The sequence below is a fragment of the Nelumbo lutea genome, chromosome 1 (assembly GCF_056320005.1).
Source record: "Nelumbo lutea isolate HS-2025 chromosome 1, American lotus-T2T, whole genome shotgun sequence".
In the NCBI taxonomy this organism is placed as follows: Eukaryota; Viridiplantae; Streptophyta; class Magnoliopsida; order Proteales; family Nelumbonaceae; genus Nelumbo; species Nelumbo lutea.
In genome coordinates, this window is record NC_142684.1 from 141999974 (window position 1) to 142012792 (window position 12819).

General features: G+C 41.7%; 1 pseudogene; it reads left to right on the forward strand.

The window, feature by feature from the left end:
• Nucleotides 1-628: 628 nt before the first annotated feature.
• On the forward strand, nt 629-12429 carry LOC148878013 (L-type lectin-domain containing receptor kinase VIII.1-like; annotated as a pseudogene).
• The last annotated feature ends 390 nt before the right edge of the window (nt 12430-12819 follow it).

Below are 12819 nucleotides of genomic sequence, written 5' to 3' on the forward strand. Positions count from 1 at the left end.
AAGTTATATGACCCTTTAGCCACAAACTGAACCGTAGGTAAAAGATGCATATAACTATGGTTTTTAGTTGTCCATAACTAAAATCTTGCATTTATACCACGATTTGTTACAAAACCGTAGCTAAATGTACCACTTTATAACCACAGTTCTACTAAAACCGAAGCTAAATACATTAGCTTATAGCTACGACTTTTGACCTGTGGCTAAAAATTAGAGTCTATAGCCATGGTTTTAATTATAGTTTATTGAAAGCCATGGCTATATTCCAATTAAAATAGTAAAATAGGGACACTATCACCTTAAAGGTTAAAGCAATACCTATTTCATTCATACATCACATGGGAATTACATAATAATTTCTAACAAATGGTTATATTATTTTAATAAGAAATTACATGCCTTGTATAATTTGAATACATCCACTGTTTTACCAAAAATAAATGTATTTCAAATGTATTTCAAATCCATTGTTCAAAATGTATTTCAAATGTCAAATTTCCCTTAATATATATTAAAGTCTACATGATGTTAATAAAAAGAGAAAATTTCTAAATATAGCAGAACTGTCCATTGTCTCCAACCATGCTTTAAGAGTTGGGTTTGGCAACTTGGAAAAAAATGTGGACATATGGCGAGGGTAGTGCTTGGGACAGGTCAATAAACTATGAGAGTTTGGCTAACCAAGATACCTTGATGATGGTGGGATATAGTGATGGAAAAATTAAACTATTGGAATATTTTCTTGTTCAAATAGTTGGCCAAACAAAAGAATAATGCAAAAGCTTAAACTGGGTTTGTGAAGTTCAAATCCTATACAGTTTTATTCTTAGGCTGCGTTTGGATGGGTGTAAAATCCGGTTCGATGTATTTTTACATTCCGGTCCAATTTTGTGACTGTTTGGATGGAATGCAAAAGAATCCCGAAAATCGGTGTCAAAGTGAATTTCGATTTTATTTTACTTCGATTATCGATGTATTTTATACATTGACATTTTCGAAGTAAAACTCCATCGAAGTAAATACGGTGTAAAACTCACCCCTTTTCTTCGTCTCCCATCCTCTCTCTCACCGTCGAGCACGGCACCCTCACCGCCGTTCTGCTGGTCACCCTCTTCTCTTCCACTCCCTCACTCTCTCTCACTCTTTCTTTTATTTTACACAGTTTGCTCTCTTTTTCTCACAAGTTCGAACGCCCTGATCTCAGAGGATGCTCTCAGATCTGCAGGTTCTGATCAGTTTACATTTTTTTAACAGGTTCGAATGCCCTCGTCTCAGAACACAGTTCTGAGAGGACGCTCTCAGATCTGCAACTTGGTTCTCACAGGTTCGAACGCCCTCCCTCCCTCTCTCTCCCTCCTCTGTGATTTTTGTCACAGTTTATGGTCTGTGATTTTTCTCTCAGTTTATGGTCTGCGATTTTTGTATACTTCTTAGGTCTGCGATTTCTGCTCATTCATACTCGTGGATCTGAGATTGGAGGTTAGAATATGCAAAAGGAATATTAGTTTGGACATTAGAAATATGTACCTGGCACCGCAGAACATGAAATAGTTAGCTGATGGGGTTGTAACGTTCACAACCTGCCAATTGCATTCTTGGATCTGCTTCCCAAGTGTTGGATCCATCTCAGGTATAACATGGAGATTATCATTGCTCATCTGCATTTGGCCAAGATGGGTCATAGTTAGTTTATTTTTCTTTCTTACCCTTTTCCATTTTTGCTGTGTGTATTTTTTTTTTCTTTTCATTTCTTTCTTTTTTGGTGGTGGGGGGCTCAGGTTAAAGAAAATTTCTGAACTTTATCTCAGGGGTTATTTGGATTTATGAATAAGAAAATTTAATGGTTAACAGGAGCAGGATTTAAATAGGGTCTTGGGGGGAGTAAAAGAAAACTATTATAAGATATTTCTCAGATTTTTGAGTAACAGCTTTAAATAGTTGTAGTGTACATTAAATCAAAAGGATACAAAAAATCAAAACGACAAAATCTTTAAAGCTCAAGGCTGTATTAATACTCAGCATGAAACCAGGAGAGAAGTCAATGAGCTTTGAAATCTAGTAAGTTTAGCAAAGGGTTCATTTTTCTTAGGTATGGTTGTAGCTTCTTGTTTTCATGGTTCTGCTGCTGTTGCTGTTATTGTTGTTGTTGTTTTTTCCTCTTTTTCCACTGGAAACATATCAATCTTCCTGTGCCCAGGGCTAGAAAATTTGTACATCATGAATAGGACTGTAACTTAGAAGCTGAATTTCAGTTGCCAATGCTTTTCCATAGTGATTACTAATGATATTCATTAATTTGAATATCATCATTCTTTTTACATACACAACTGAAGTTGATAAACTGAATTTAAGTCAGACTTTCAGTGCTTGATGAATGCTGATGTTATTCAATACAATACAATTTTAGGTTGGGCCAGAACAGTATTCCATATATCAGATTGGATTAGGGGTGGAAAACAACATGTGATTTTAAATCAGGCGGGGCTCAGTTCAAGCCATCTTCCTGACTCTCCGAAACACATGTGGACACCCATGGGGCTGAGACCCAGCAACTATTAGTCCCACCAGAGAGGCTCTAAACTAAAAACCATGAATAGATAAATCTAGAACTCTATATGCAGTCCATTTTATGAACAATATGGATTCAATACCAGGAAATATAAGATCAAATCTAATTTAGGCTAAAAGTAGATTAAAATAAACAGATTCTTAAATTACTTTTTCTTTAGCATTAGGTTGAGATTTAAGTAACTTCAAGCATTACCTGCACCTTCAGCATCATGTTTGTTCTTGAAATTGCTTGTAGACCACCATATCAGAACTGGATGAGGAGTTTTTGTTTTTGTTTTTTATTTACTTCTTTATTTATGTAGACCACCATATCATGTTTGTTTACTTATTTATTTACTTCTTTAGCATTTTGTTTACTTCTTTGTTTTTGTTTATGTAGACTACCATATCTAACATGACAAATGAAATTTTGGAATTGTTTCAGGCCTGGGAGCTGTGGAAAGAAGGTGAGGGCCAAAAGATAATAGATCCAGTGTTGGGTTGCTCATATCCCAAAGATGAAGCGCTCAGATGCATTCATGTGGGTCTGTTGTGTGTACAAGAAAGATAATTGTGGACATCATGACCATGGGGATGGCCATGGAGGTGTAGTGGGGTCGAATAATGTGGCCATCCACATACAAAAAAAAAAAATTAACGGCTGCATTTTCAAACATGGGTGTAGTTTTACACCCATGTTAATTTCAAACAAGTGTTTAAAATACATTCACATTTACACTGTTTTTTCCAAACGTACATCAGTGTAAAAACAATACAGAAGTGGCTCAACTTTTGTATTTATAGATCTGACCGTTCTTCATTTACACTGGTGTATTTTTGCATTTACACCTCATCCAAACGCAGCCTTAATAATTGGCCAGTGAAGATCCAACATGTCAGTTCCATATAAGGTCCATGTGTCATGCTGGCATGGTCTGTTCTAATTCACCCAGTATGTATCCTCAGACTCCTGTAGAAGATTAGAGATCGATATGAGGATAGTCATAGTTGATTCCAAATTTTAGACGCATGGAGAGGTGAATAGCCTATGGATTCTATGAACTAGTTTGTATGAAGTTTAAGGACTAGTTTGAGGATATAATCATGTCCAATAACAAGCATGTTAAAGCTATTAGTCATAACTAATATGTAAGTTGAAGCAAGCCAAGACAAAAAGTTAAATTGATAGTATTGGCAGTTGGAGCCTTGAAAACTGTCAAACCCATAATGTGGTCCTCTATACCTAGATCAATGAATGCTTTATGTTGTACAAATTTTCATTTTTATTTTACATTTTATGTTTGATTGTTTTGAGTTCTAACAAGGAAAGAAATCTACAAAGAACATTTCAAGCCATTGGACATCTGAGGAAGAAAACAAAGTTGTTTCTCTTCAACTAAATATAAAATTGTTGTATGGATTGGTCTGAGGATATGATCATGTGTGCTGAAGCAAGCTAAGATGTAAATGGTTAATGATGTTGAGCTGTTGGAGCTGTAAGGTGTCCCAATATTATTGAAGTGTTGAAAATTTTAACAAAATGAATTGCAACTTAGGGGATGGATGCTTAACCAAAATGGTTCATAGAAGGCAGCCTTAAAGACTAGAGTAGGGTATCCAATCTCAAGCCTAGATGCTGCAAGAAGATAAAAACATGAATGGAGTTATGCCGTGGACATGAGTTAGAACCTAAACCAAAATACCCTATACAAATAACAAAATTAAGGGACTGCAAAGAGCTATTGTGTTAGGCCTAGAGTTTACTATTACATGTGTAACTTGATAATAATCACAATACTTATAATCCAAGACTTAAGTTGTTAAAGAACCAAGATGTAAAAGGTTAAACTGACGATGTTGGGAAGTTGGAATTGTACCCAATATTATTTTAGTGCCGAAAATTTTTGGCAAAATGAATTGTACCTTAGGGGATAGATGCTGTACCAAAAACACTTCATAGAAGGCAGCCTTAAAGAGTAGAGTGGGGTATCCAATCTGAAGCCTAAGTGCTGCGAGAAGAGAAACAAGAAGGGAGTTATGCAATGGACATATAAGTCATCGAAACCTAAACTAAAACATCCTATATACAAATGGAAAAATTAAATCTCAATTCGGAAAGACTATAAATACAAATATATACAATACAAATATATATAAAATAGTATAAAATACAATGTTTTACACTCTACATATTTATATTTGTACTCCTTCCAAACTGAGTCTAAGGGACTGCAAAGAGATATTGTGTTAGACCTAGGGTTTACTATTCCATATGTAACCTGTTAATAATCACAATACTTATAAACCAAGACTTCAGTTGGTACAGAATATAGCTTGCATTATAAGTTTTTTGTGATAAAAATATATTAAAATAAAGAATAAGATACAAAAAGATGAGCAGCCCGGCCAAAAGAACCTTACCAGTCACCCCAATTGATAAACTATAATAATGCAACCCTAAACTACTATAAATACTCATCCCACCAAACCAACAGCCCAAAATAGAGGCTCCTACCCTAGTCCTAGAAGGGCAGATGCATTGTAAGTTTAACTTGAACCTAATATACGACTACCATAAAAACAAGCATATTATCTTGGCTAAGCCCGAGCCACAATCAATGCTCATTTAGCCAAGTAAAATCATAGATCCCTAAAACCCACAAGGTTATGCAAGACTTGAACAAAAACACCACTAGATCCACATTAAAACCAATGAAACCTAACAAATAGAGACAAGAGAACAAGAGAAATAATAAAGAAAGAGGGTGGTGCCCCTCTTTTGCTAGAGGTAACAATAATCTCTACGGATCTACAAACAACTGATAAGCATACCCATAATAAGGGTAAATACCTATTCAGATTATGATAAAGAAGAAGAAAAGTAATGCATCGATTGCACACATTCAAACCAAATCAAAAGAGCACAAAAATTAAAATAAGAAAATGTTGAGAAGCTTACCCAATTGCTCTAAACACCAAAATCTGAAGTGGACAACAAAAATCAAAGGAACATGTTCAGAGATATAATATTGAGCAGACAACCAATTATTCGATTCGAGCAAAAAGCGAAGCTAAAATATTGAGTTTTTTCAAAAGGGAATTAAAGCAGATGATTGAACTTGGGAAAATTGAATCTGAGTGAAGAGGTGTTTTAGATAGGAAATGGCCAAATGCAAATAGGTTGCATGCGAAGGAAAAAAAATCTTTCCCTCTCTTTTTATGTAATTTTTTAATCCCTAGTGCTACAAGAAAGAAAGGTAAAATGGACTACGCCTTGGAGCCAGCGAAAAAGAGATTGAGTGATTCGGTTGAAAGGGGGAAAGGGTGTTGCTAAAATGAGAGAGGGAATTAATTTTGCTACAATTTTTCAAATGCGCGTTTGAATTCGAATGGTAGGTCTTTCAATCATGGTTTTTGAACTGTTATTGATTTAGATGGTCGGACCGTTTGGCCCAAAAATCGTCCAAACAACTAATTCTGTCAATTTTTCAAACAGGTCAGACCAATTTTAATAGGTGATTCAAGGAGTTGCTAAACCCATTCCCTCTGCCATGTCCACCACCCCATCCCTTCCAACATTGGCAACTTCAAAGCACTGGATCATAGCAGCTAACGTTATGTGCAGAACATGATTTGATTAAAACATGTAAAAAACAAAGCTATCAATTATCCTTTACATAAAATTCAAAATATTATTAAATTTAACATTTAATACATAAAGTTTATATTCTTTCTAATAATATGTGAAACGGGGAAGATCAAGTTTAGCTTAATACTGTATCCTATTCATACCTGTACAGACTATAGAATCTCAAAACACGTCCTTTAAACAAAAAGAAAAGAAAAGAAAAACACCCCAATGGAGAGGGTAGAGACGGATATCATGGGGTAAGGTAGAAATTGCCATCCACATTTTTTAGGAGCCCTAAGTTTACTCTACTTTGAGAGATGACAAGCTCTTTATATAACGGTTCATACTTCATATTAAAAATTACCTCGATGCTAGTTAACAATATTTTAAAGTTGTAGTCCACTTATCCCCCTTTTTTTAAAATAGAACCCTTAAAGTGGTATTTTTGGGTAAATTTCAAAGACCCCTTTGCAAGGTCCAAAATATCGATACGTCGGTATGGGTGTATCGAGCAAATTGATACTTTTTTTTTAGCTTTTTTTTTCTAAAACCGGTTTAAGGCTCCTCTATCCTCCTGGACCAGTCAAACCCCTGATACACCTACTATAGGGGCATATTGGTGGGGTCTTGGAATGATACGTATCGGTCGGTATGGGCTGATATCGATACTTTGAGCCTTGGTCCTTTACTATGGGATTTATGACAAAGACCCCCTGTACTTTGTTTTGCGGTAAAGATCCTTCTGTATTATAATTGTGAGACAAAGACCCCCTTCCCCATTAACTCGGCTACCAGAACACGTCATTTGACGAAAATACCATCCACAAGTCCCAAATGGCAAAAATAAACACCCATTGAAAAAACCCTCGCGTAAAACCCTACCTGAAATCCAACCAAAACCCCTCATGTAATCCATCTCAATGTTGATTCTTTATCGAGATCAAACCAATACCACAACAAATGTAGAGGAAATCAAGTGTCATTATCGCTAGAAAAGAAGATCTTATCACAGTCGTCCAAGAAAAAAATATATTTTCACGGTTGCCAAAGAAGAAGGCCTATTTTCGATGTGGCAGAGGGAGCAATCAATTACTGGCACTGTCATCACTCACCGTAGCCCGTAGCCAAAGCAACAATATGAGGGGTCCAGGTAGTTGATAAATGATAGTAATTCCATGATTCCATCTGTACGTTGAAAACATATTACCTTAAGTCTCTGTAGGTAGCACTACGCTAAAATTAAGAATAGGGTACTCTTGTCTACAGCCTGCAATCTGCGTCCGCCTCTCCCTGACCAGAAGTCAAGTCAGAGAGAGGATTCCGTTTTACCCAATATCTAACCGTTAGAGATGAGTACGTGTCTCCCAGCTACGATACGATGCCCGTCTCTGTGTAGTCGAATTCCTTGCATCCTCGCCTTCGAATTATCATAGTCGTCTTATTGTGTTCTAACTTCTAAGTAATGTTCAAAGTAGAGGCGCATATCGGCCGATATATCGTTCCCGAACCCATCGATACGTTTTTATAGTGAGTTTATCTGGGGTTTGACCGATTCAAGGTGTAGAGGAGCCCTAAACTGACCCCTGAACCAGTTTAAGAAAAAAATAAAAATGACAAGAATAATAATAAATTATTAGAAGACATTACTATCGAAGTGTCAACCAGTCGCCCGTGATCGATTCTTCTATATAGCTTGAAGACAAGTATATCTTTCTTTTGCAGTAATGGATCGTAGGATAGATTAGCAATGTTGTTTTCGGACGAGATTCCCTCCGTTATCTGCCTTTACTTGCTTCTCTCTCTTTGTTTTTCTGGCGACGTAGTTGATTCTCAATCAACACAATTTGATATTGGAACTTTAAGTCTGAACAGTCTGAAGCTTCTCGGAGATGCTCATTTGAGTAATGGCAGTTTGCGTCTCACTCGTGATTTGTCCCTCCCTAATTCCGGCCCTGGGAGGATCTTGTATAGTAAGTCCGTCAGGTTCCGCCAGCCAGAGACTCCTCCGGCTTCTTTCTTGACTTTTGCTCTTTCTCGGTCACTAATCTCAACCCATCTTCCATTGGTGGAGGACTCGCTTTTCTAATCTCGCCGGATGACGAGACGGTTGGCGACGCTGGTGGGTTGGTTCCTTGGCCTGGTTGGAAGAAATGCGGTGTCCAGATTCGTTGCGGTTGAATTCAACACATTAATGGACGTAAAATTCAGGGACATTAATGGGAACCATGTGGGTTTGGATCTGAACAGCTTGCTTTCTACTAAGGTGGGTGATTTGGGTGCAGTTAATTTGGAGCTTGATGTAACCGTTTTCGACCACGTACCAATGTTTTGTGATGTAAAATTTTTTTGGCTAAGTACCTCGTTATTTGACCTGGGGGTGACGTGCCTTAGTGATGAGCTACTTGGTGGCGAACTGCTTGGTGGAGAACTGCCTGGTGGCGAGCTACCTAGTGGCGAACTCTCAACTAGGCGGCCTATGACTTAGAGAATGGTGGAGCTCTCTAGTGCAACGCAACCCGACTGCCCTCAGCATGAGGTGGTCTTCTTTCCTTTGTAGGCAGTGGGAGCTGAGGGACATGCGAGAACTCCATCTTTTCCTCCTCTTTGTAGGTGGCGGGAGCTGAGGGACCTGCGAGAATTCCATCTTTTCCTCCTCTTTGTATGCGGCGGGAGCTGAGGAACCTATGAGAACTGAATCAGAGCACCCGAGGGTATTTTCCTGGCGAAAGCTTTCCGACGCTGAAATTAGCACTCTGATTGTAGAGAGCTTTGAAGATAATATTGGAGAAGCGAGAGAGCAAGAGAGCAGGGATTACCTCCATTTTTTCCATCCTCTTCCCCTTTGGCGGGTGAGGTCTTTATATACCGAAGCCCTCGCGGGTTAGGTGGGTGAAAAGCCTCCAAACGGTAAGACTCGTCACATCAGTCAAAACCGGGGTACGGTGGTGAACTCCTCGAGGTCGTCAGGCTAGCACTTGTGTCAGGCGGCCAGGTCAGCGCCTGGGCCAAGTTGTCAGGGCAGCGCCTGCGCTAGTTGGCGGGTCGGTGTCTAGGCTAGGTTGCCAGGTTGGCGCCTATGTCAGTCGGTGGGTCGATGTCCGGGCCAGGTCGCTAGGTCAGTGCTTGTGTCAGTCGGTGAGTTGGTGTCTAGCCAGGTCATCAGGCAGGAGATCTTCTTGCGATATGCCAAACTACTCCTATACCGAGCTTCTCTACAAGTGACGAGCTGCCTAGGGCGAGCTGCCTGTGGCGACTGCTTATGGCAAGCTGCCCATGGCGAGCTTCCTATGGTGAGCTGCTTGTGGCGAGCTGCCTATGGCAAGCTGCTTGTGGCGAGCTGCTTGTGGCGAGCTCTGACAGTTGCCTGTGGCGAGTTGCCTATGGCAAGCTGCCTGTGGCGAGCTGCCTATGCCTGTGGCAAACTGCCTATGGCGAGCTGTCTGTGGCGAGCTACTGCCTATGCCTGTGGCAAGCTGCCTATGGCGAGCTGTTGCCTATGGCGAGCTGCTGCCTATGCCTGTGGCAAGCTGCCTATGGCGAGTTGCCTGTGGCGAGCTGCCTGTGGTGAGCTGCCTGCAGGCCATACTTAGTTGGTATGAGGTGCCACGTGTCACAATTCCACTGGAGGGCCAAATCTGCCCTCATCAATTGCCCCCCACTCCCGAGCTGAGAGTAACTCAGCAAAGGGAGTAGATTTCTCTTGGCCCATAAGTCGACGAGCTAGTAAGTGCTGATCCAATTCCTAGTGCGGCCCGTAGGCTTTGGAAGTGACTCATAATATACTCTTCTTTGACTTTTGCCCCTGTCGGAGAAGCGACCGAGTCTTGAGCAGTAATGTGGCCCATAGGCTTTGGGAGTGACTCGTAGTCTACTCTTTTTTGACTTTGCTCGTGCCGGAGAGGCGACCGGGTCTTAAGTAGTAATGTGGCCCATAGGCTTTGGGAGTGACTCGTAGTCTACTCTTTTTTGACTTTGCCCATGCCGAAGAGGCGACCGGGTCTTAAGTAGTAATGTGGCTCGTAGGCTTTGCCTGTGAGGTGTTGAGCTATGATTGTGCTGCATCAGCTTCGTAATGTCGGTCACCCACTCCTACAAGAAGCTACTAGGAGTTCGACCTTTGGGGGCAGCACTACTAACTTTAGGTTGCCAGCTGACACGGGAGCCTTGGGAGGCTCGACCGGTAAGGTCGCCTATGTAGTCTATTGGCTGCCAACTTGCGCGGAAGCCACGAAGAGCTCATCTTTGTAGGGGACCTTGCGAAGAGAACTGATGAGGCATTATCGGAATTGAAAGTAAGGTTGGTAGAGCTACTTAGTCCGTTAGCTCCCTGCATAGTCTTTGAGTTCATAAAAAATGTAAACTATAAAGTGATAGTTTCAATTTCTAAAAAGTGAGGACTTAGCTTTGGTAAGATGAGAACTTAGCTTTTGTAGGATGAGAACTTAGCTTTTTGTAGCGTGTTCCCATAGACGACGCCAATTGATGTAACCATTTTCGGCCACGTGCCTTAGTGATGAGCTACTTGGTGGCGAACTGCCTGGTGGCGAACCGCTTGGTGGAGAACTGCCTGGTGGCGAACTGCCTGGTGGCGAGCTACCTAGTGGCAAACTCCCTATTAGGCGGCTTGTGACTTACAAAATAGTGAATCTCCCTAGTGCAGTGCAACCCGATTGCCCTCAGCATGAGGTGATCTTCTTTCCTTTGTAGGCAGTGGGAGCTGAGGGACCTGCGAGAATTCCATCTTTTCCTCCTCTTTGTAGGTGGCGGGAGCTGAGGGACCTGCGAAAAATCCATCTTTTCCTCCTCTTTGTATGCGGCGGGAGCTGAGGAACCTACGAGAACTGAACCAGAGGACCCGGGGGTATTTTCCCAGTGGAGGCTCTCCGATGCTTTAGTTAGCACTCTGATTGTAGAGAGCTTTGAAGATAATATTGGAGAAACGAGAGAGCAAGAGAGCAGGGATTACCTCCATTTTTTCCATTCTCCTCCCCTTTGGTGGGTGAGGTCTTTATATACCGAAGCCCTCACGGGTTAGGTGGGTGAAAAGCCTCCAAACAGTAAGACTCATCACATCCCGTCAGAACCGGGGTACGGTGGTGAACTCCATGAGGTCGTCAGGCTGGCGCTTGTGTCAGGCGGTTAGGTTGGCGCCTGGGCCAGGTTGTCAGGGCGGCGCTTGCGTCAGTTGGTGGATCGGTGTCTGGGCCAGGTTGCCAGGTCGGCGCCTATGTCAATCGGCGGGTTGGTGTCTGGACCAGGTCGTCAGGTCATTGTCCGTGTCAGTCGGCGGGTCGGTGTTTAGGCCAGGTCGTCAGGCAGGAGATCTTCCTGCGATACGCCAAACTACTCCTGTACCGAGCTTCTCTACAAGTGACGAGCTGCCTAGGGCGAGTTGCCTGTGGCGACTGCTTATGGCGAACTGCCCATGGCGAGCTGCCTATAGTGAGCTGCCTATGGTGAGCTGCCTGTGGCGAGCTGCCTATGGCGAGCTACTTGTGGCAAGCCCTGGCAGTTGCCTATGGCGAGCAGCCTATGGCAAGCTGCCTATGGCGAGCTGCCTGTGGCGAGCTACTGCCTATGCCTGTGGCAAGCTGCCTATGGCGAGCTGCTACCTATGCCTGTGGCAAGCTGCCTATGGCGAGCTACCTATGGCGAGCTGCTGCCTATGCCTGTGGCGAGCTGCCTGTGGCAGCTTGTGGCAAGCTGCCTATGGCGAGCTGCTTGGAGGCCATACTTAATTGGCACGAGGTGTCACGTGTCACAATTCCATTGGAGGGCCAAACCTGCCCTCATAAGAGCTAAAAAGCGGGGATCTCGTGAATGCTTGGATCAATTATGATGGCCCGACTCGATCATTTAATATCTTTGTTTCGTACTCGAATCTCCGACCAACCGATCCACTTCTGTCATTCAATCTCGACCTGGAACGGTTCGCCAACGATTTCATTTACGTGGGTTTCTCCGGTTCGACTCAGGAGAGTATAGAGATTCACAGCATTGAACAGTGGAGTTTTAGTTCTTCATTTGGCGGAGCTTCATCTTCTGTCTCCTCGTTCCCATCCTCTGTAACGGCTAACACATCGAATTCGGCTACTCCTTCCTTAGCTCCTACCATCTCTACTTACGACTCCAACAAGTCATCCTGCCATAACCAACTCTGTAAGCAAAGACACGGCGCGGTGGTTAAAATTGTCCGAAGGAGAACTCCATGGATTGAAAGGGAGAAATTGATTGCGAGGGAGAAATAAGATGAAAAGACATATAAATCAAAAGAGGGATAAAATTGTGCGAGTATTGGGATTAAAAAATATTACAACAGCGGATTTTAAACGAAAGACTAACGGAAGGGGTCTTTGTCTCACGGTCATAACAAACGAGGTCTTGGTATATGTTACAAAACATAGTACAGAGGGTGTTTGTCCTATACCCCATACTACATAGAGGTATTTGTAATTTACCTTTTTTTTTTTCCTTTTTCTCTTTTGAAAATATTGTACGTAAGGTCGATAAAGGAACAATCAACATCTTTGACCGAGTTCTGATACATCTGTTGTATTGCATTTGGATGACGTAGGTAGATGGTGGGGATGCCTTGTTGGTCATGGTCACACCGCTAATTTCCAATTAGATGGACTGAT